We start from the raw sequence: 24,806 nt of genomic DNA on the forward strand, positions 1-24,806 counted from the left end.
AAAAAAATCTTTGAACAAAAATAAAAAATAAAAACAAGGCAAAAAAAAATAAAGTGCTAGGAGAGGGTTGTGTCCAGAGGGGCATGGAAGCTGCATGATTCTTCCCATTCCCACACTTTGCTCAGTGCACCTCTCCATTTATTTGGTTGTTGGGATTTGTACCCTTTATAAGTGAGTAAATAAATAAATCAGAAGCAAAAAGTCATCAGGCTTCCCAGGTGGCGCTAGTGGTAAAGAACCTGCCTGCCAATGCAGGACACTGAGAAGGCTTGGATTCAATCCCTGGTGGCGAAGATCCCCTGGAGGAGGGCAAGGCAACCCACTCCAGTATTCTTGCCTGGAGAATCCTATGGATAGAGGAACCCAGAGGGCTACAGTCCATAGGGTCGCAAAGAGTCAGACATGACTGAAGAGACTTAGCACAGGCAGATGCACAAAAAATAATTAAGTTCTTCAACTGGGTAAATCCTTACTTTGCTTCTGATGCTATTGCTTCATTTTCCCTCAAGCACTTGTGAAGAATGGTTCCACCATGACTTGCAAACATGTTACCTTTTCTCTGACTTTTGACTAGTTTTAGAGTCTTGTTTTTTTTGTGTGTGTTTTTTTTAAGATTAGGTAATATATCAAATATATTCGATAAAGGACAGAATGGTATGGACCTGACAGAAGCAGAAGATATTAAGAAGAGGTGGCAAGAATACATACAAGAGCTGTACAAAAAAGATCTTCATGACCCAGATAATCACAATGGTGTGATTACTCACCTATAGCCAGATATCCTGGAATGTGAAGTCAAGTGGGCCTTAGATAGCATCACTACGAACAAAGCTAGTGGATGTGACGGAATTACAGTTGAACTATTTCAAATCCTGAAAGATGATGCTGAGAAAGTGCTGCACTCAATATGCCAGCAAATTTGGAAAACTCAGCAGTGGCCACAGGAATGGAAAAGGTCAGTTTTCATTCCAATCCCTAAGAAAGGCAATCCCAAAGAATGTTCAAACTACCACACAATTGCACTCATCTCACACGCTAGTAAAGTAATGCTCAAAATTCTCCAAGCCAGGCTTCAGAAATACGTGAACCGTGAACTTCCAGATGTTCAAGCTGGTTTTAGAAAAGGCAGAGGAACCAGAGGTCAAATTGCCAACATCTGCTGGATCATTGAAAAAGCAAGAGAGTTCCAAAAAACATTTATTTCTGTTTTATTGACTATGCCAAAGCCTTCAACTGTGTGGATCACAATAAACTGTGGAAAATTCTGACAGAGATGGGAATACCAGACCACCTGACCTGCTTCTTGAGAAACCTATATGCAGGTCAGGAAGCAACAGTTCGAACTGGACATGGACCAACAGACTGGTTCCAAATAGGAAAAGGAGTACGTCAAGGCTGTATATTGTCACCCTGCTTATTTAACTTATATGCAGAGTACATCTTGAGAAATGCTGGGCTGGAAGAAGCACAAGCTGGAATTAAGGTTGCCGGGAGAAATATCAATAACCTCAGATATGCAGATGACACCACCCTTATGGCAGAAAGTGAGGAGGAACTAAAGAGCCTCTTGATGAAAGTGAAAGAAGTGAAAAACTTGGCTTAAAGCTCAACATTCAGAACACTAAGATCATGGCATTCAGTCCCATCACTTCTTGGGAAATAGATGGGGAAACAGTGGAAACAGTGTCAGACTTTATTTTTGGGGGTTCCAAAATCACTGTAGATGGTGACTGCAGCCATGAAATTAAAAGACGCTTACTCCTTGGAAGGAAAGTTATGACCAACCTAGATAGCATATTAAAAAGCAGAGACATTACTTTGCCAACAAAGGTCCATCTAGTCAAGGCTATGGTTTTTCCAGTGGTCTTGTATGGATGTGAGAGTCAGACTGTGAAGAAAGCTGAGCACTGAAAAATTGATGCTTTTGAACTACAGTGTTGGAGAAAACTCTTGAGAGTCCCTTGGACTGCAAGGAGATCCAACCAGTCCATCCTAAAGGAGATCAGTCCTGGGTGTTCATTGGAAGGACTGATGCTGAAGCTGAAACTCCAATACTTTGGCCACCTCATGTGAAGAGTTGACTCATTGGAGAAAACCCTGATGCTGGGAGGGATTGGGGGCAGGAGGAGAAGAGGACGACAGAGGATGAGATGGCTGGATGGCATCACCAACTCAATGGACATGAGTTTGAGTAAACTCCGGGAGTTGGTGATGGACAGGGAGACCTGGCATGCTGCGATTCCTGGGGTCGCAAAGAGTTGGACACCCTGAGCAACTGAACTGAACTGAACTGAACTGAATGTATCAAAAGTATACTGAAAAGTTATTAGCTTGATCTTTGAACCAGAACAGACTATCTGAGATCCAGTTCATAATTTGTCAGTAATATATAAAAGACGTTGAGGGAGGTAGTAGATAAAATGAAAAAGAAAATGTTACAAAAAGCAGTAGTTTAAAGACATATTGTAGAAAATCTTTAAGTGTAATATTATTAATTAACTGATGATGTTTTAGGAGTGGCTCAGGTGGTAAAGAATCCACCTGCAATGCAGGAGACCCAGGTTCAATCCCTGGGTCAGGAAGATCCTCTGGAGAAGGAAATGACGACCCACTCCAGTATTCTTGCCTGGAGAATTCCATGGGCTACGGTCCATGGGGTCACAAAGAGTTGGACATGACTGAATGATTAACACTTTCACTTTCAAACTAGAAATCATAATTGCATCTACAGTAGATAGTCTTAGAGTGTAAGTTTGAGGAAATCTAAGAATTATTTGTTTTACATCTAGAGATGGAACACTTTAATGTCAACATTACCCATTCACCATTTTTATTCTGTTATAGAAATAAAAATAAATTTAACTGTTAGTCAACTTTTAATTATAGATTTGGCAATAGTATGCCAGGTAATGCAGTAGCTACTGAAAACAAATCAGGGAATAAATCAGTGAAAAGTTAGTTTTGCCAGGGTGAAGACAAGAACCTGAATAATTTTATAATAATTTTAATACCAAATAGAGGAACTACATAGGAAGCACACTTACAATTCATTCTTTGATGATCTATGCCTGACTCAGAGGGTCACAGGGTAAAAAGAATTTATGCAGAGGGAATAGTGTGTTAGAAACAAAAGCCTGACAATGCCACTTCAGTGAAACTTGAAGGGCTTTGATACAGTCAGAACCTGAGCATGCAGCTCACAAGCACAGAGCTACAGAAGACAGAACAGAATAGAGCATGAAGGGCCCTGAATGACATGAGAAGGAATCTGAATGCAGACGATGGCAGACCATGGTAATGTCTAAGCAGTGAGTGATGTGGTTTATGTCAGAGTTCCACGAAGGGCCCTGAATGACATGAGAAGGAATTTGAATGCCGCCGATGGCAGGCCATGGTAATGTCTAGCAGCTAGTGATGTGCTTTCTGTTTAGATTTCCACTGAAGGAAGGTCACCGTGTCTGCAGTATGAAAGATCTACACATGAGATCACCGCTTGAACACAACACGTCCAAACATATGCATATATGACTCCTCTTTAAAATTTACAAAAACGAATAATGTAATAAAAATGGTATAAAACCAGAAGACCAGAAAAAAAAAAAAAAACAGGAAACCAAACAAGAAAAGAAAATAGGCTTCTGAATGGTGGTAAGTCAATGGAAGAGTTGCTTAGCAGTGCAGAGAAAACTGAAGTTTAAATGCCTTCAAGGAAGTGTGTTGTTACCCATAGAGTGCAGATTCTGGCTGCTCACTGCCACCCAAAAGTCATAAACAGGCCCAGGTTAGTGGAAAGGAAAGTTTTCTTTAGTTCAGATGCTGGCAAGTGGGGGACGGGTGGAGGCGGACATCTGTCCTAAGGCTGACTCCCCGCCTCTACCACTGGCAACCAGTAGGGCAGGAGCTTTTATAGAAAGAGCTGGGGGCTACACGCAGAAACAGCACAGTCATCTCTGACAGTCATTTTCAAATTGGTCATCAGTGGTCTGAGCAGCAGCATCTTGGTTGTTTCAGGTACAGTTAGTCTTCAGTTCCAGAGTTCCACTTCTCAAAGAGATGGTTTGTTTCTGTTTCTTTGAGGTCAATTCTCAGAACTGTGGCAGCTCATGTAGTGGGTACAGCCTGGTCATCATGTATTTAACTTCTTCCACCTGGTGTTTTGGTATCTATAAGACAGCTCACAGGATATGGCTCAGAAAATTATCTATAGCCATTGAAAAAGAACGAAAGGCCCTTGACAACACTTTAGGACTACATTAGTATTATTTAGTCTCCTTTGTTTTCCTTTGTTCCTGCATTTCTCACTTCTCTGACAAAACGTATTCTTTGACTAAAGTTTTCCACAGACAAAAGGCAGGCTGAGGACATGGGGTTGGGGGCAAGGACCATAGAATCTTGCTCCATTTCAGTGTACTCTGAGCACCAGACTGGTTCACACAGAAAACACCAGACTCAGAAACAGAGACTCAATGTGTCTGGGGTGTGGGGAGCAAGAAGAGTGTGGCTTACCATACAATTGGCTGAGAGCTTTCAGGAGGAGTAATTAGATTCCAGGCCTCCTCACCAGCTCACATAACTAGGCAACAAGTTCCCAACCTGAGAGAAAACCAGATGTTTATTTTGTGGAGAAATGAAAGTGGAAAAGCTCTAAAATCACAAGATTTAGGAAAGGGTGAGCGTGTGATGCCATTCAAAAAACAAAAAAATTCACTGAAATTCTACATTCTGAATGGTGAGAACTCTCTTTTTTGAGTCACAGAATACTGGGACCAGGCTTTTCTCCAGAACAATTAGCTAACCTGAAAAAAATAAAAATAAAAAAGAACTGCAGACACTGGCAGTTGTAATCTTCCAATGAATTGGTGAAGTTCCCTTTAGGCATCCTACCAGAAAACCAACTAAATGACAAGCATCTGTCTCCAACACACACACACAATGATGCTTTCATCTGTACTTTCTGAATCTTAAATATGGACAGGCAAGAAAATTAGACATCCACATGTATGAAAAAAAGCCTCCTACATAAAAAGTAGAAAGAAAGAGATCAAAAAGAAAAAAAAAGGAAGAAAGGAACCAGAATTAATAGATAAAGCATAAAAGCATAAAAAACTTCAAAACAAGATTCATAATTTATATTCTCAGGAAGTTAAGAGATGTTGCATCCATGAAATAAGAACAGAAGGTTTAAAAAAAAAAAAAGAACAGAAGGTTATAAGGATGAAACAGTAAGAGAATAAAAGAAAAAAAATCTGAGAAATAAACAGAATAAAAGTATTGAATGGTAAAGCTGGAGAACTCTTTCTAAGAATGAAAATATACACACGATCAAAAAAAGATGAAAAGAGAAAAATAAAAAAAGATGATAAATCCAGAGGATCCTACTGAATTACATGAGTACCACAGAAAACACAACAATTTAAATGGAGATAAAACATTTCCTGGAACTAAACAACATGCATTTCTAGACTGAAAGCACTATAGGAATGCTCAGAAAAATAGCCATAAAAGGTCCACATCAAATTGCATTATTTTAAAATTTCAAAACGCCAAGAATATTTTAAAAAAATCCTTACATATTCCAGAGAAGGGAAAATAAGTCACGAAGAATTAAGAAGATTAATGCTTAAACAAGGTGAAAAAACAACACTTAGAATGGGAGAAAATAATAGCAAATCAAGCAACTGACAAAAGATTAATTTCCAAAATATACAAGCAGCTCATACAACTAAATACCAGAAAAACAAACAACCCAATAAAAAAGTGGAAAAAAGACCTAAACAGACATTTCTCCAAAGAAGACATACAGATGGCTAACAAACATATGAAAAGATGCTCAACATGACTTGTTATCAGAGAAATGAAAATTAAACTACAATGAGATATCACCTCACACTGGTCAGACTGGCCATCATCAAAAAGTCTACAAACAATAAACACTGGAGAGGGTGTGGAGAAAAGGGAACTCTCTTGCACTGTTGGTGGGAATGTAAATTGATAGTCACTATGGAAAATGGTATGCAGATTCCTTAAAAACTAGGAATAAAACCACCACATGACCCAGCAATCCCACTCCTAGGCATATACTCTGAGGAAACCAAAATTGAAAAAGACACATGTACCCCTATGCTCACTGCAGCACTATTTACAATAGCTGGAACATGGAAGCAACCTAGATGTCCATCAACAGATGAAAGGATAAAGAAGTTGTGGTAAGTATACACAATGGAATATTACTCAGTCATGAAAGGGAACACATTTGAGTCAGTTCTAATGAGGTAGATGAACCTAGAGCCTATTACACAGAATGAAGTAAGTCAGAAAGAGAAAGATAAATATCAAATACTCATACACATATGTGGAATCTAGAAAGATGGCACTGATGAATTTATTTGCAAGGCAGTATGGAGAAACAGACATAGAGAACAGACTTATGGACACAGGGAGAGGGGCGCAGAGGCTGAGATGTATGGAGAGAGTAACATGGAAACTTACATTACCATATGTAACACAGATAGCCAATGGGAATATGCTGTATGTCTCAGGCAACTCAAATAGGGGCTCTGTATCAGCCTAGAGGCATGGATAGGGAAGGAGATGGGAGGAAGGTTCACAAGGGAGGGGACTTATGTTCACCTGATTCACGTTGATGTTTGACGGAAAACAACAAAGTTCTGTAAGTCAATTATCCTTCAATTAAAAAATAAATAACTTTTAAAAACTAAACTTTTAAAGGAAAAAAAAGATGAATGTTATAATTTCACTTATATATGGAATCTAAAAAGGTTGGATGCATGGATGTAGAGAGTAGAATGGTGGTCAAAGGACCGGGTGTGGAGGCAATGGGTACAAATTTCTAGTTATATAGAATGAATATGTTCTAGAGCTCTAATGAACAGCATGGTGACTGCACTTAACAATATTGCATTGTATCTTGAAATTTGCTAAGACAGTAGATCTTAAATATTCTTCCCACAAGGAAAAAAAACTGTGACGTGATGGATTATTAATTAACTTGATAATTTCACAGTGTAAACATATATTAAAACACTACTAGGTTGTACATCTTAAAAATACCCAGTTTTTATTTGACAATGATACCTCAATAAAGCATGGGAAGAGAATAAGAGCAATGCTACAAGCAGAAGGAGGGTTTCCCTTGTAGCTCAGTTGGTAAAGAATCTGCCTGCAATGCAGGAGACCTGGGTTCAATTCTTGGGTTGGGAAGATCCCCTGGAGAAGGAAATGGCAACCCACTCCAGTATTCTTGCTTGGAGAATCCCATGGACAGAGGAGCCTGGCAGGCTACAGTCCATGGGGTCACAAGATTCGGACATGACTTAGTGACTCAACTACTAGTAGACTACTATAAGCAGAAGGAAGGAAATAATAAAGATTAGAGGCAAAAGCGAAGAAAACAAAATATTAGAGAAAAATCAATCCATTCAAAAACCAGTTCTTTGAGAAGATCAATACAATTGATAAGCCACTATTGGTCAAGAAAAACAGAAGACACAAATTACCAATATCAGGAATGATATCACTATAGATAATACAGGTATTAAAAGAATAATAAGGAAAATTATGAACAACTTTACACTAATAAGTTTAACAACATGGTAGGAATGGACAAATACCTTGAAAGACACAAACTACCAAAGCTCACTCAAGAAGAAATAGATAACCTGAAAAGCCCCACATCTACTATAGAAATTAAATTCTCCTGGGAATAATACTGGGAATAATACTTACCAACCCAGGGGTCAAACCCAGGTCTCCTGCATTGCAGGCAGATTCTTCACTGTTTGAGCTACAGGGAAGACCTTCACTTTAAACAAATTAAATTAGCAAATATCTTCCTACAGAGAAAACAACCAGGCCCAGAGGCTACACTGGGAAATTCTACCAAATATACCAAACATTGCAGGAAGAAATAATTCTGTAGAAACTCTACCAGACAACTGAAGAGGAGACAACTTTTCCCAATCCATTCTATGAAGTCAATAGTACTCTGATACTAAAACCAGATGAAGACATGGGAAAATAAAATACATTCTAATATATATTACTCATAAACATAGATATAAAAAATCTTAACAAAATATTGGAAAATCAAATATAAACACTTATTTAAAGAATAACACATCATGTCTGAGTGTAGGTTAATTTAATATTCAAACATTAATCAATGTAATTCACTATAGTAACAAAAAAGAATAAACATATGATCATCACAGTAGATGCAACACTAGCAATGGACAAAATCCAACACCTTTTGTATATAAACTAGTAGTAGAAGAGAACTTCCTCAATCTGATAAAGGACATCTATTAGAAATCTACAGATAGCATCATAATTAGTGATGAATGGCTAAAATTTTCCTCATTAAGATTAGAAACAAAACAAGGAAGTCTGTTCTCCTTGCTTCTACCCAACTTTTTATTGGAAATTGTAGCCATAAAAATATAAGTAACAGAAATAAGGGCATCCAGATTAGAAAGGAGCAATTCAATCTGTTTTTATTCAAAAATGATATGATCATCTATGTATAAAATCCTATGAAGTTGTTAGTCACTCAGGTGTGTCCGACTCTTTGTGACTCTATGGACTATAACTCTCCAGGTTCTTCAGTCTATGGAATTCTCCAGACATGAATACTGGAGTGGGTAGTCATTCCCTTTGCAGGGGATCTTCCTGACTGAGGGTTTAAACCCAGGTCTCCTACACTGCAGGCAGATTCTTCACTGTCTGAGCCCCAGGATAGCCCCAAATCCTATGGGACCTACAAAAAAGCTAATAGAATGAGTAAGCAAGTTTAGCTGGTTTGTATGATGCAAGATCAATTTTTTTAACCTACTATGCTTATATACACTAAAAAAAAGAAATTTAAAATTTTCAAAATACAATTTATAAAATATTAAATATAAAAAATACTTTGGGATAAACAGAATAAAAGAAATGTAAAACTTTTACATTGAGAACTATAATACAATGCTGAGAGATGCTTAAAAATACCTAAATAAATGGAAAGATAAATGGTGTTCATAAATCAAAAGACTCAATATTCTTATGATGGTAATTTCTGAATAACTGATCTATAGATTCAATACCATTTCATCAAAATTCCAAGTGCATTTTTTTCGTAGAAACTGACAAACTGATTAAAAAATTCACAATGAAAAACAAAGGACTTAGCATAGCCAAAGCAACTTTTAAAATATAAACAAATTTTTAGAACTACAATACCTGACCTTAAGACTTATTTTTAAAGCTACAGTGATAAATACAGTATGGTACTGATTTAAAGCTAGAATAAAATAGGGAATAGAACTATAGATATGGACAATTTTCAAGAAAGGTACAAAGGAAGTTCAACAGAGAAAGAATAGTCTTTTCAACAAATAACGCTAAAGAAATTGATTTTTGAGAAGGGTCCAAAGGATAAAGGATAAACAAAGAAAGGATAGTCTTTTAAGTAAAAGGTGCTGGAAAATTATATATGATCTCTAATCATTAGGGATATGCAAATAAAAACCACAATGATGTATTACCTCACACCTGTCAGAATGGCTATTATCCAAAAGACAACAAATAACAAGTGTTGGCAAGGATATGAAAAAAAGGAAACCCTTGTGCATTGTTGGTAGAGATGTAAATTGGTGCAGTCTCTATGGAAAACAATATAGAGACTCCTCAAAAAACTAAAATTAGAACTACTACATTACCCATCAATTCCACTCCTAGATATTTATCTGAGAAAATAAAAACACAAATTTAAAAAGATACGTGCACGCCTAAAGTTCATTGCAGCATTCTTTACAATAGCTAAGATATGGAAGTAACCTAGGTGCTCATCCACAGATGAATGGATAAAGAAAATGTGGCATATATGTAAAATGAAGTATTTTTCAACCATTAAAAAATAGTAAAATCTGACCATTTGCGACAATATGGATGTACCTAGGCAGTGTTATGGGCTTCCCAGATGGCACTAACGGTAAAACAAAAAAAACAAAAAACAAAAAAAAACAACAAAACACTGTCAATGCAGGAGACGTAAGAGATGCCGATTCAATCGCTCAGTCGGGAAGATCCCCTGGAGAAGGGCATGGCAACCTGCCCCATTATTCTTGCCTGGAGAATCCCATGGACAGAGGAGCCTGGTGAGCTAGGGATCACAAAGAGTTGGACGTGACTGACGCAACTTGGTATGTACAGCGGGCATTATGCTAAGTGAAATAAGTCAGACAAAGACAAATACTATATGCTATCACTTCTATGTGGAATCTAAAAAAACAAAACAAATGAACGAATATAACAACAGAAATAGAGTCACAGACACAGATAACAGGTTGTCAGAAAGAAGGCGGGAGGAAGGAAGCAGAGAAATAGTTGAGGGAGATGAAGAGGTATAAACTTTCAGTTGCAAGATAAATGAATTATGAGTATGAAATGTACAGTGCAGGAAGACAGTCATGAAATATGTAATATCTTTGCATGGTGACAGATGATAACTAGATCTACAGCAGTTATCATTTTGAAAAGTATATATATATCAAATCTCTACGTTGTGTAACAGGAACTAACAGTGTTGTAGTTCAGTTATACTTAAAAAAGCAAACTCATAGAAAAAGCGATCAGATTTGTGGTTTCTAGAGGTAGGGGTAACTGGATGAAGATGGTCAAAAGATACAAACTACCAGTTATAAGATATATAAGTGCTAGGGTTGTAAAGGACATCATGAGAAATATAATTAACACTGTTGTATGTTATATATAAAAGTTTTAGAGGAAATCCTAAGAATCCTCATCACAACGCAAAAAAAAAAAAACTTTCTGGAGATGATGAATGTTCATTAAACTGATTGTGACAATCATTGAATGATGTAAGTGAAATCATTATGCTGTATACTTTAAACTTATAGAGTACTGTACAACAATACATTTAAAAACAAATTGGAAAAGAGAAAAAATAATCTTGATTCATACCTCACACCATATATAAAAATCACCTCAAAGTGGACTCTATACTTCAGTATCACCTAAAATTAGAAATCTAAAACAGAGTGAAAAGCATACAATGTGTATGACTCCATTTATATAAAATTATAGAAAATGTAAAGTAATCTACAGTGAAATAAGGCAGACTAGTGGCTCTCTGGGTGTTAGCTATGTAGATGGGATGTAAGGGAAGGGTTACAAAGTGACTCAAGGAAACATTTGTAAACAATGGCTCTGTTTACTTTATTGTTGTGGTCATCACCATATGTGAATAAATATATCAAAATTTATCAAATCGTGCACTTTAAACATGTGCATTTTATTGTATGTTGATGGGGTCACAAAGAGTCAGACACGACTTAGCAACTAAACAACAAAAGTCTCAAAATGGGGAGAACAAAAAGATGTGACTAAATCCAAATTAAAAGTACTGTTGTCCTGTGCTAATGATTTGGCAGATAGAATGGAGAGCAGATAGATTTGAAAACATATGTATCTAAGTCTGGTAATCAGGAGTTGGTATTTGGTGGGGTGATGTGAAAGATCAGTAAATGATTCCAGGTTTGGGATCGGGATTGCTAACTGACTGAAACACCAAGTGGCAGGACAAGACATGGCAAGAGAACATCAGTTTAGTTTTTTAATATACTGAATTTGAGATACACACATATATAAATGCCCAAAAGGTATTTATATAGTGGTCTGAAATTCCAAAGGGTGACGTAGAATCCTAAGTCCTCAGCAAATGGATGATAATTGAAATAAAGTATTAATTGGCTGTGCTGTGCTTAGTCGCTCAGTCGGGTCTGACTCTTTGAGACCCCATAGACTGTAGCCCGCCAGACTCCTCTGTCCATGGGGATTCTCCAGGCAAGAATACTGGAGTGGGTTGCCATGCCCTCCCCCAGGGGATCTTCCCAATCCAGGGATCAAACCCAGGTCTCCTGCATTGCAGGCAGATTCTTTACCATCTGAGCCGTCAAGGAAGCCCTAATCGGAGTGAATTCAGATATTATTTAAATATGATCTAAACCCTGAGAGACACTAATGTTTTATGGTTGGGTAGGGTAGAGAATCTCACAATGTAGATAAAAATGTATTAACATATATTATAATTTGGAGTCAAAGAACTTTCAAATGATCAGAAAATCCCATGGACAGAGGAGCCTGGTGGGCTGCAGTCCATGGGGTCGCTGGGAGTCAGACACGACTAAGTGACTTAACTTTCACTTTTCACTTTCATGAATTGGAGAAGGAAATGGCAACCCACTCCAGTGTTCTTGCCTGGAGAATCCCAGGAATGGGAGAGCCTGATCGGCTGCCATCTATGGGGTGGCACAGAGTCAGACATATCTGAAGCGACTTAGCAGCAGCAGCAGGGTAGAGAATCTCACAATATAGGTAAAAATTTATTACATATATTATAATTTGGAGTCAAAGAACTTTCAAATGATCAGAAAAAAGAGTCGACAGCAGCACACCAAAAGCTGGTAGACATTCTACTCTGGTTATTAGGTGCGAGAATTCTAAAATGGACATTTAGGCATGCAGACAATTCAATAAACCCTACAATAACATCTGCACTTATAGTAACTCTGCAGTAAATGACTCTTGTTTCAGACTTTATACTAATTATTGCAGATACAATTATGTGGTTAAGGAAAAAAAAACAAACTGGTATAATTCCACACAGCATTTTTAGCCTCATAAATTTGAAATGAGAGAATTTTTCAACTATATTACTGCTAATTTTTAGCCTGCACACACCTGGTATAATATTCCATGCTACACTTAAGTAACATACTTGGAATTACTAATACCAATTTTGACTGGAACCAATATAATGATTTGAGGTTATTGTTCATGTTCACTGAAATTAAAAAAAGTTAAGTCAAGTGACAGACATATAAATGTGTGATTATGTTTTCATGAAGGATATTTACAAGGATCATATTATAAATATTGAGCAGAAAAACAATCATTTTGGTATTATATATAATATATAAAGCTAGATATAAAATAAAAAATTCAAATAAATGATTAATAGCCCATTATATATTAACTACCAAAACTACATTTACTAAAGTTCATATATTTCACTCCTTGAAAAGTTGTAATCAGATTCCATTAACTCCCATTTTAGAAAGCCCTAACTTGGCTAACTGATTTACCACTCAAAGCAAATTAGAAATAATGAGCTAGCTGTAGACAGATCCTCATTTTGAGACAAGCACTTTAATGGCAGAAAGCTGTGATGACAGATAAACAGAAATTTTTTTTTAGAAAACAGAAATCAGAACCCCAAGTAGATGAGTTATGGCCATTTAGTGCAGAGTAAGCAATTTGCTATATTATATTAGCTCTGACAGTTGCACTATACAATGAATAATAAATATGATAGCTTTCAAGCAATAAAGTTCTCCCTTAAAATAAAACCCATTCTTGAGAAGGAACCTTTTTAAAGACCATGGATGACTTCAAATATAAAGTTCTTGTTAATTAATTGTGAGTTTACCTCTTTGTGTCATTTAGAACTCCTTAATTTCCACCTAGTATCACAGTGTAGAATCCAGCCCCTGTTGGATTATTAGCCCCTTGAAGATAAGAGATTAAATATCAGACACTTGATCGCATCAGTTCAGTTCAGTTCAGTAGCTCAGTTGTGTCCGACTGTTCTTGTGACCCCATGGACTGCAACACATCAGGCTTCCCTATTCATCACCAACTCCCAGAGCTTACTCAAACTCATGTCCATTAAGTTGGTGATGCCATCCAACCATCTCATCCTCTGTCGTCCCCTTCTCTGTCGTCCCCTTCAAGCTTTCCTAGCATCAGGGTCTTTTCAAATGAGTCAGTTCTTCTCATCAAGTGGCCAAAGTATAGAGTTTCAGCTTCAGCATTAGTCCTTCCAATGACTATTCAGGACTGATTTCCTTCAGGATTCACTGGTTGGATCTCCTTGCAGTTTACAGGACTCTTAAGGGTCTTCTCCAACACCACAGTTCAAAAGCATCAATTCTGTGGCGCTCAGCTTTCTTTAGAGTTCAACTCTCACATCCATACATGACTACTGGAAAAACCATAGCTTTGACTAATGGATCTTTGTCAGCAAAGTAATGTCTCTGCTTTTTAATATGCTATCTAGGTTGGTCATAACTTTTCTTCCAAGGAGCAAGCGTCTTTTAATTTCACGGCTGCAGTCAACATCTGCAGTGATTTTGGAGACCCGCAAAATAAAGTCTGTCGCTGTTTTCATTGTTTCCCCACCTATTTGCCATGAAGTGATGGAACCAGATGCCATGATCTTAGTTTTCTGAATGCAGAGTTTTAAGCCAACTTTTTCACTTTCCTTTTTCACTTTCATCAAGAGGTTCTTTAATTCTTCTTTGCTTTCTGCCATAAGGGTGGTGTCATCTGCATATCTGAGATTATTGATATTTCTCCTGGCAATCTTGATTCCAGCTTGTGCTTCATCGAGCCCATCATTTTGCACAACGTATGCTGCATATAAGTTAAATAAGCAGGGTGATAATATACAACCTTCATGTACTCCTTTCCTGATTTGGAACCAGTCTGTTGTTCCATGTCCAGTTCTAACTGTTGCTTCTTGACCTGCATACAGATTTCTCAGGAGGCAGGTCAGGTGGTCTGGTATTCCCATCTCATGAAGAATTTTCCAGAATTTGTTGTGATCCACACAGTCAAAGGTTTTAGCATAGTCAATAAAGCAGAAGTAGATGCTTTTCTGGAATTCTCTTGCTTTTTTTGATGATCCAGTGGTTGTTGGCAATTTGGTCTCTGGTTCCTCTGCCTTTTCTAAATCCAGCTTGAACATCTGGAAGTTCACAGTTCACATATTGTTGAAGCCTAGCTTGAAGAATTTTGAGCATGACTTTACTAGTGTGTGAGATGAGTGCAATTGTGTGGTAGATTGAGCATTCTTTGGCATTGCCTTTCTTTGGGATTGGAATGAAAACTGACCTTTTCCAGTCCTGTGGCCACTGCTGAGTTTTCAAAATTTGCTGACATATTGAGTACAGCACTTTCACAGCATCGTCTTCTAGGATTTGAGATAGCTCAATTGGAATTCCACCACCTCCACTAGCTTTGTTCATAGTGATGCTACCTAAGGCCCACTTGACTTCGCATTCCAGAATGTCTGGCTCTAGGTGAGTGATCACACCATCATGGTTATCTGGGTCATGAAGATCTTTTTTGTATAGTTCTTCTGTGTATTCTTGCCACCTCTTCTTAATATCTTCTGCTTTTGTTAGGTCACACCATTTCTGTCCTTCATTGTGCCCAACTTTGCATGAAATGTTCCCTTGGTATCTCTAATCTTCTTGAGATCTCTAGTCTTTCCCATTCTATTGTTTTCCTCTATTTCTTTGCACTGACCACTGAGGAAGACTTTCTTATCTCTCCTTGCTATTCTTTGGAACTCTACATTTAAATGGGTATATCTTTCCTTTTCTCCTTTGCCTTCAGCTCTCTTTTTTTCTCGGCTATTTGTAAGGCCTCCTCAGACAACTGTTTTGCCTTTTTGCATTCTTTTTCTTGGGAATGGTCTTGATCACTGCCTCCTGTACAATGTCACAAACCTCCATCCATAGTTTTTCAGGCACTCTGTCTATCAGATCTAATCCCTTGAATCTATTTGTCACTTTCACTGTATAATTGCAAGGGATTTGATTTAGGTCATACCTGAATGATCTACTGGGTTTCCCCTACTTTCTTCAATGTAAGTCTGAATTTAGCAATATTTTACTTGATATCATAGCTACCAGTAAAACAATGAGATTAGAACACTCTCTCACACCATATTCGAAAATAAACTCAAAACAGTTTAAAGACCCAAATGTAATATCTGAAACCATAAAATACCTAGAAGAGGAAATAGAATACTCTTTCACATAAATCATAGCAATTATTTCCTTGGATCAGTCTCCTAAGGCAAAAGAAATGAAAGCAAATTAAACAAATGGGACCTAATTAAACTAAAAAGCTTTTGCACAGCAAAGAAACCATCAACAAAACAAAAAGATAACCTATAGAAGAGAAGAAAATATTTGCAAATGATGTGACAGACCAGGGGTTAACATGCAAAATATACAAACAACTCATATAATTCAGTATCAAAAAAACAAATGACTCAGTCAAAAATATGGGCAGAGCTGAACAGACATTTCTCCAAAGAAGACATACAGATGGCCAACAGACACATGAAAAGATGCCAAATTTCACTAATCCTTAGAGAAATGCAAATCAAAACCACAGTGAAGTATCACTTCACACCAGTTAGAATGGCTATATGAAAAGTTTACAAGTAACAAATGTTTGAGAGGATGTGGTGAAAAGGTAACCCTTGTGCCTTCTTGGTGGGAATGTAAATTGGTTCAACCACTATGGAAAACAGTATAAAGATTCCTCAAAAAGCTAAAAAAAAAATAGGACTTTCCCACTCCTGGGTATATATCTGAAGAAGTGAAAACTCTAATTCAAAAAGATACATGCACCCCAATGTTCATAGCAGCACAGTTTACAATAGTCAAGATATGAAAGCAATCCAAGTGTTCATTAACAGACAACTGGATTAAGATGTGGTACATAAATACAGTGGAATATTAGTCATTTAAAAAGGATGAAATACTGCCACTTGCAACAATGTGGACAGACCCAGAGAATACTGTACCCATTGAAATGTCAGACAGAGATAGACAAATGCTATGGTATCACTTATATGTGGAATTTAGAAAATAATACAAAGGAATGTATTTGTAAAACAGAAACAGACTCACAGATGTAGAAGACACATTCATGGTTACCAAAGGGAAGAAGGGCAAGGGTAAGGACAAATTAGGAGAATGGAATTAACAGATTAAAAACTACTATATATAAAATAAACAACAAGGATATACTATAGAACACAGGGAATAACACCCATTGTCTTGTAATAATGTCTAATGGAGTGGAAACTGCAAAAGTACTGAATCATTATGCGTCAAACCTGAAACTAATGCAATATTGTAAACCAACTATACTTCAATTAAAAAGCATAGGAAATGAAATAGACATTTGAATTCATCTTTGTATCATATCATGTGCCCTCAGCTGCATTCTGCATTATCTAACATGTAGAAAGTGCTGAATAAACGAAGAAAAATGGCTTACAATATACATATCTACATCCTTTATTGTTTTAGTGATAATAAATAATAGTATGTTTGGATAATACTATGAAGGTAGATTTGCATAATGAAATCATTAAATATGATTTAGTCTCAAAAATTCAAATTAGCTTAGAGGAAAGTCAGTTCAAATGAGAGAATGAAAGTATGAATTATTGAATATCCTCATGGAAATACAGAATAGACATAAGCTAACGTTGCTGACTAATGAATTTCCAGGATACAAAGATTGAAATTACCTGTTATTATAATATCAATTATATATAATATAATTTTATAGCTTTAGGTGGGTTGCAATTTGTATTTCATGTTGAGAAAAGACTTTAAAAACAAAATTTTACTGTAATATGCTCCCTTATTATGTCTTTTTACATTTCTAATTGATAGGGTGGTCCAAAATAAATAGTATTGCCATATGAATTGTTCAAAAACCACAGGTTTTGGCACTCTAAGGAAATTTCCTTAAACTTAAAAAATTTAATTTTATACAGGCATCCCTCAGAGATATTGTGGGTTTGGTTCCAGACCACCACAATAAAGTAATATCTCAATAAAGCAAGTCACACAATATTTTTTATTTTCTAGTGCATGTAAATATTATGTTAACACTATTCTGTAGTCTGTTAAGCATGCAATAGCTTGTGTTTATAAAAACATTGTACATACTGTAAAAATATAAAACAAAAAATTACAACAGCAACACAGACCGCTGATCACAGATCCCCATTACAAATATAACAATAATGAATGAAAAGTTTGAAACATTCTGAGTATTACCAAAATGTGGCACTGAGACATGAAGTAAGAAAATGCTGTTGGAAAAAAATGACATTAATAGATTCACTCAGTGCAGGACGGCCATAAACCTTCAATTTGTAAAACACAATTTCTGCAAAGCACAATAAAGTAAAGCATAACTAAATGACTTATGCCCATATTATATATTTTATTTTCAAAGCAATTTGTTAAATAAGATTTAATTTTTAAGGTTTTGAGGGACATTTATATAAACGTGTTCACAACTCCAGTCTTATGACATTTTTGTTTTGACAAATATTTTTATTATATCTATGTAATACTCATGCTCAGCTTTAGGGTTCAATCACAACATATTTAACTATGCTTGGGGATTTACTCATCTCACACAATTGCACTCATCTCACAGGCTAGCAAAGTAATGCTCAAAATTCTCCAAGCCAGGCTTCAACAATACGTGAACCATGAACTTCCAGATGTTCAAGCTGGATTTAGAAAAAGCAGAGGAACCAGAGATTAAATTGCCAATATCTGCTGGACCATAGAAAAAGCAAGAGAGTTCCAGAAAAACATCTACTTCTGCTTTATTGACTATGCTAAAGTCTTCGTGTGGATCACAACAAATTCTGGAAAATTCTTCATGAGATGGGAATACCAGACCACCTGACCTGCCTCCTGAGAAATCTGTATGCAGGTCAAGAAGCAACAGTCAGAACTGGACATGGAACAACAGACTGGTTCCAAATCAGGAAAGGAGTACATCGAGGCTGTATATTGTTACCCTGCTTATTTAACTTCTATGCAGAGTACATCATGTGAAATCCTGGGCTCGATGAGGCACAAGCTGGAATCAAGATTGCCAGGAGAAATATCAATAACCTTTGATATGCAGATGATACCACCCTTATGGCAGAAAGCAAAGAAGAACTAAAGAACCTCTTGATGAAAGTGAAAAAGGAAAGTGAAAAGGTTGGCTTAAAACTCCGCATTCAGAAACCTAAGATCATGGCATCTGGTTCCATCACTTCATGGCAAATAGATGGGGAAACAATGGAAACAGTGACAGACTTTATTTTGCGGGTCTCCAAAATCACTGCAGATGTTGACTGGAGCCATGAAATTAAAAGACACTTGCTCCTTGGAAGAAAAGTTATGACCAACCTAGATAGCATATTAAAAAGCAGAGACATTACTTTGCCAACAAAGGTCCATCTAGTCAAGGCTATGGTTTTTCCAGTAATCATGTATGGATGTGAGAGTTGGACTCCAAAGAAAGCTGAGTGCTGAGGAATTGATGCTTTTGAACTGTGGTATTGGAGAAGACTCTTGAGAGACTGCAAGGCGAACCAACCAGTCAATCCTGAAGGAAATCAGTCCTGAATATTCATTGGAAGGACTGAAGCTGAAGCTGAAAGTCCAATACTTTGGCCACTTGATGAGAAGAACTGACTCATCCGAAAAGACCCGGATTCTGGGCAAGATTGAAGGAGGGAGGAGAAGGGGATGACAGAGGATGAGATGGTTGGATGTCATCAATGACTCAATGGAGATGAGTTTGAGTAGATTCTGGTAGTTGGTGATGGACAAGGAAGCCTGGCGTGCTGCAGTCCATGGGATCACAAAGAGTCGGACACAACTGAATGACTGACCTGAACTGAACTGGGATTAACTCAGAAATGAAACAGTAGGTAAATACCATTACTTTCATTATAATAATAAACATTTTTCTTATTAATTATCAAGGATTTGTTATTTTTGATGCCTACAGTAAAATATTATAAAGAGGTAGAGAATAGATTTCAGTTAATAAGATAATGTCATACCACTGCAAGTTTGATATGCAGGTGCAAGTTCTGAGTTATAGAAAATGAGGTGATTTCTAAATAACAAAAGACAATTTATTCAATCACATCCAAAGATGATTAGAGGTTTCCCATGTATAACAGAAAGTTCTTTCATATCTGAAGTAGGGACAATTGGTAAACATAATAAGCATTCTAGTGTAACTCATGGAGGAAAGAGATAGCAAAAGTCAGAGACCTGAGTCAGCTTGATAAGCAAATAGTCAATCACTTGCTATTAACTCTTTTCTTTTAAATCCATTAAGCTCTTTTATTAATATAACAATGTAGGTGATCCTGTTTTGAAAAGAGAATTACTTGAGCAGTCAGGGCAGGGGACTAATCCATTCAATACTAAGTGCCTACAATACACCAGCCACTGTTCCAGAAGCAGAAGATATAAATAAGAATATGACATTCTTCTCTTAAAAACTGTGTTGTCATCCATGAAAGAAATATTTCATTAAAATTAAAATGTTCTTTCAAAACATCCCACCCTCACCTTCTCCCACAGAGTTCAAAAGTCTGTTCTGTATTTCTGTGTAACTCTACGGCTGATTCACATCAATGTATGACAAAACCCACTGAAATGTGAAGTAATTAGCCTCCAACTAATAAAAAAAAAAAAAAAGAAAAAATAAATAAATAAATAAAATGTTCTGCCCTGCAAAAGTCGACGTCAAGAGAATGAGAAAACAAGCTAAAGACTTGTAGAAAACATTTGCAGAAGATTCATCTGATAAAGGATTGTTATTCAATACATACAAAGAATTCTTAAAACTCAATAATAAGAAAATGAACAATCTGATTTAAAATGAGCAAAAGGCCTGAACCAAAAGAAGATATGCAGATGGAAAATAAACATATGAAAAAGTGTTCAACATTATATGTCATTTGGGAAATGCAAATTAAAATAATACCACTATAAAACTAGTAGAATGGCTGAAATCCAAAACATTGACTACACTAAATGTTGGCAAGCATGTGAAGCAACAGAAACTCTCATTCATTGCTGGGAGGAATGCAAAATATCTCAGACTGTTAGGCAGTTTCTTACAAAATGCATAATATTCTTAATATATAATTCAGCAATTGCACTCCTTGGTATTTACATGGATGAATTTAAAACTCCAGTACATATAAAAGCCTGCACATAGAGGTTTATAGCATCTTTAGTCATAACTGTCAAAACTTTGAGGCAACTGAAATGTCCTTCAGTAGGCAAATGGATAAATAAACTGTTTCATCCAGACAATGGAATAGTTTTCAACACTAAAAATAAATGAATTGTGAATCCATAAAAAGACATGGAGAAATCTGAAATGCATATCACTAAGTAAGATATTGAAACTAAAAGGCTTCAAATTATATGCATATGTATGATTCCAAAATACAAGATTCTAGAAAAGGCAAAACTATAGAGACAAAAAAGAAAAATAGGTTGCCAGGGAGGAAAGAAGGACAAATAGGCAGAGCACAGAGGACTCTCAGGGCAGTGAAACTATTCCACCAATCATGCAATGGTGGCTATGTGACATTATGCATTTGACAAAACACATGAAATGTATAAACACCAAGAGTGAACCTGCAAACCATTCAAGTAAGGGTTGTGCTTGTGCTTAATCAGGCAGTCATGTCCGGCTCTTTGCAACCCTTTGGACTGTAGCCCACCAGGCTACTCTGTCCACTGGATTTTTCACACAAGAATACTGGAGTGGGTTGCCATTTCCTCCTCCAGGGGACATTCCCAGCCCAAAAATCAAACCTGCCTCTCCTTTGTTTCTTGCTTTGCAGGCAGATTCTTTACCAGATGAGCTATCATTGAAGTCCATTCAAGTAAAGCAGGCAGTTATTTTACCAGCAAAATGGGTTTACTTGGGATAGTAGAGAAATTGCAATTCAGAATATGCAAGCCATGGCAAAATCATGGGCCAGTCCCCCACACAACGGAGAGGAACATTACTTTATAGGGAAAATAAGAAGACAGTTGGGAGCGGCTGCTTTGAATAAAAGTTGATTGGAGGAAAGCATGAGCTAGGGTGGTAACAGTTTCTCATTGGCTGAGTGGTGGTACTCTCTCATTGGCTGGGGCTGTTGCTAGGCAAGGAGAAAAATCTTCCTTTCTCTTGCAATGCTGGGCTGAGCAGTCCTTAGTTTCTCAGCCGTGTCCAGTTCTTTTGCGACTCCATGGGCTGTAGCCTGCCAGGCTCCTCTGTCCATGGGGGTTCTGCAGGCAAGAATACTGGAGCGGGTTGCCATGCCCTCCTCCATCTTTCTTCTTCTCCCTGTTGGAGGTGGTTAAGGTACCTCTCTTTCTGTTTGGAGGCTGCAGATGGTAACAAGTTGCAGTGCATGAGAGCTCTCCCCTCAGGGCTTCCTGGTTCCATTTTAAATGAGGTTTCCCTTTAACAATTTTCACAACCACCATGTAAACTCTGGACAGTGGATGATGATAATGTATTCATGTAGGTTTATGAATTATAGCAAGTGTACCACCCTAGTGGAGGAAGTTGATAGTGGAGGAATTTGTGCACGTGTGGGGGCAAGGAGTATACAGGAATTCTCCTTACTTTCCACTCAACTTGCTGTGAACCTAAAACTATTCTTTAAAAAAATAGTCTATTTTTTAAAATGTATTGGCACTACAAAATGTAGACAGAAATCAAATGATGACAGAATAGGGTCTTAAATATTATGAGTGAAGCATGTAGTGCATACCATGGGAGCACAGTGAAAGGCAAGAAAACATCCATTCAGATTGGAGAGGCAAAGCAAGGGACGTAAAGGAGGGAGAGCTCTGCTTGTGTCCAAATTTCCTAGAGCAGGAAAATATTTCAGACAAATCCTAAGCATATACAGAAAAGGGGGAGAAAAATTAAGCAAATATGTGTTTCTAAACCAAAAAAGGGCATTTGGCTATTTACACAATTCATAATGTCATTACAAAAAAAGTTAAGCTAATTCCTAAGGAGGCATTAAATCTAGATGTCAAATCAAGAAAGAAAATTCACTGAAGGGCAAAAATGTTTCGCAATTTAATGAAAATCATAAGCCCAAGAAGCTCAATAAATACCAAGAACAACAAACATGAGAAAATTTCCCCAAAGTATACTAGAGTCCAGTACTCTTGCCTGGAAAATTCCATGGATGGAGCAGCCTGGTAGGCTACAGTCCATGGGGTCACAAAGAGTCAGAGATGACTGAGCAACTTCACTTTCTTTCTTTCTATAGTTTCTTTTGGAAGAGGAAATGGCAACGGCAACCCACTCCAGTGTTTTTGCCTGGAGAATCCCATGGATGGAGGGGCCTGGTGGGCTGCAGTCTATGGAGTTGCAAAGAGTCGGACACGACTAAGCAACTAACACACACACACACACACACACACACACACACATATACTAGAGTCAGTGATACTGTTAATTCAGTGATAAAGTCTGCCAGAGAATAAAGGCATATCATACACAGAAGAAAGTGAGAATGAAAGTGAATTTCTCATCAGAAACAATAAAAGCAAGACAACAGTGAAACATTTTAAAGTACTTAAGAAAAGTTTGTCAACCAAGAATTCTATACTCATGAAAAAAAAATTTTAATGAAGGTGCTGAAAGAATTAATCAGCAGCAGCCCCTACCTATAAGAAATGTTAAAGGAAGTCCTAAAGGAATAAGGAAAATTATACCAAGTGGAGATATGATGGATCTACAAGAAAGAATAAAGAACACCAGAATTAGTAAGTGCATGATATATACATATGGGTGTATATATATATATATATGGGCTATATATATTTATGTACTTTTAATTATTTAAATCTTTTTTAAAAGATCATTATTAAAGCAAAATTAATAATAATGTGTAGGGCTTATAATATATGTATAAGTTAATTGTATGATAGTGAAAAAAGTGAATTATATGATAACAATAGCACATACACCAGGAAGGGAAAAACAGAAATATACAATGGTATGGCAAAATGGTACAAAGTCATTTGCAAATAGACGATGATAAATTCAAACTGTATACTCTAAACCCAAAAGCAACAGCTAAAAATTAAAAAAAAAAGAGCTATCACTAATGAGCCAACAAAGAAGATGAAATCATTTTCCAAAAATCCTCAGTTAATCTAAAAAAAGACAGAAAAACAGAGACAAGGGAATGAAGAACATATGACATAAATAAAAAATGAGTAACAAGATGGTAGATTTAAACCCAACCATATGAGCATTTACACTAAATGTAATTAATCTAAGCACCTTAATTAAAAGGCAGAAATCATCATATTAGATAAAAATTTAAGACCTAGATATATACTATCTACAATAAATTATTTTTAAATATAAAAATGCAAATAGATTCAAAGTAAGCAGATATTTTAAAATGCCAAATTAACATTACTCAAAAGAAAGATGGGGTGTCCACAGTGATATGAGAGGACAAATTTCAGAGCAAAGAATATTAGCAAGGCTAAAGAAAGTCATTTCATAAATGGGTCAGTTAATCAGAGGGCATAAGACTCTTACACATTTATACATTTAATAGCAGAGTTTCAAAACACATGAAGCAAGAACTGATAGGACTGCATAAAGAAACAAATCCAACACTTCAGTCAGACATTTCACTATCCCTCTTTCAACAATCGATAGAACAACAAAACAGAAAGACAATGTGGATGTGAAAGATTTGAGCAAGACTCAAACCTGATCTAATTGACATCTATAAAGCATTCTACTCAACATTAACAGAATGTACATGCTTTTCAAGTGTACACAGAACATGTACCAAGAGAAAATAAGTTGCAGAGTGCTATGTTTTTCTGCATATTAAAATGAGACAATTATTTATGATGTTGCAGAGAGACAATGAGATAAAGAGAGGGGAAGGCAGCAGGAAGGCAGAGTTTAAAACCTGATTTGGAAAAGAATAGCTGAAGAACTTTATAAGCTCAGAGAAATCTAATATCCAATTTCAAGGTATTTGTATTGTATATGGCCCTTCACTTGGCTTGCTAACCCCAAATCTCAGCGTA

Source organism: Cervus canadensis, chromosome 15 (genome assembly GCF_019320065.1).
Source record: "Cervus canadensis isolate Bull #8, Minnesota chromosome 15, ASM1932006v1, whole genome shotgun sequence".
NCBI classification, from domain to species: Eukaryota; Metazoa; Chordata; class Mammalia; order Artiodactyla; family Cervidae; genus Cervus; species Cervus canadensis.